The sequence below is a fragment of the Halyomorpha halys genome, unplaced genomic scaffold (assembly GCF_000696795.3).
Source record: "Halyomorpha halys isolate HHAL.00 unplaced genomic scaffold, Hhal_1.1 Scaffold1090.1, whole genome shotgun sequence".
Classification (NCBI taxonomy): Eukaryota; Metazoa; Arthropoda; class Insecta; order Hemiptera; family Pentatomidae; genus Halyomorpha; species Halyomorpha halys.
The window spans coordinates 23,818-24,905 of NW_027114054.1; positions in this window are offsets into that span (position 1 = coordinate 23,818).

A 1,088-nucleotide genomic window follows, 5' to 3' on the forward strand; every position below is an offset into this window, starting at 1 on the left:
CGGGACAATGGTCCTGTCTCCATCTGTAGATCAGATAAAACTTATACAGAGAATCAAGAGGAAACACTGAAAGAGTTATTAAAAACCCACTTTCCTCAATGCAGAAGTTGAGTCTAGAAGGGAAAGGAAATACCCAAGGCCAAACACAAGAGTCCAGAAAGAGGCAAACAAAATATTCACCACAGACAGAATAACATGGGCTATAAGCACCTTTAAACCATATAAAGCATATGGGGGAGATGGAATAATTCCTGCCCATCTGATACAAGGGGAAAAAAAGCTTGTTAAAGCACTGGGTAGAATATTCAGGGCAAGTTATGCAATGGGATATATCCCAAAACTATGGAGAGAGACTAAAGTAATTTTTATCCCAAAAATTGGCAAGCCTAAGGATGACCCAGGACGCGTATAGACCAATAAGTCTCTCCACAGTAATATTAAAGACAATGGAAAAGGTAATGGATGCATACATAAGGGGCTTAATAGTTCAGAACTCCCCACTACATCCATATCAGTTTGCCTATCAAGCGGAAAAATCAACAATTTCAGCGCTGCATTGTCTTGTTAAAAAGATAGAGAATTCTCTAGATAATAAGGAAATAGCACTGTGTGCATTCATGGACATAGAGGGAGCATTTGATAATATCTCACATGAAACAATAGGTAAGGCTACCAGGAGGAAAGGAGCCAGTGAAGCAACCGTCTCTTGGATAAATGAAATGCTAATAAATAGAAGCATTATAGCAAAGGTAGGTGAAACAGAATTGAAGATAAAAAAAGCTAAAGGATGCCCGCAGGGGAGAGTTCTTTCTCCCCTCTTGTGGACTATGGTGGTAGACTGTCTCCTATATAAACTAACAAATGAAGGGTTTGAAACTATAGGTTATGCAGATGATCTGGCTATAATAATAAGAGGCAAGCATGAAAAAACTTTGATAGAGCGCATGCAAATAGCCTTGAAGGTCACTTGGAATTGGTGCCAAGAACAAGGATTGAGCATAAATCCAAGCAAAACCACCCTTGTACCCTTTACGAGGAAGGGGATTCTTAATATAGAATATTGCAAACTGGGAGGAGTACAGATTAAT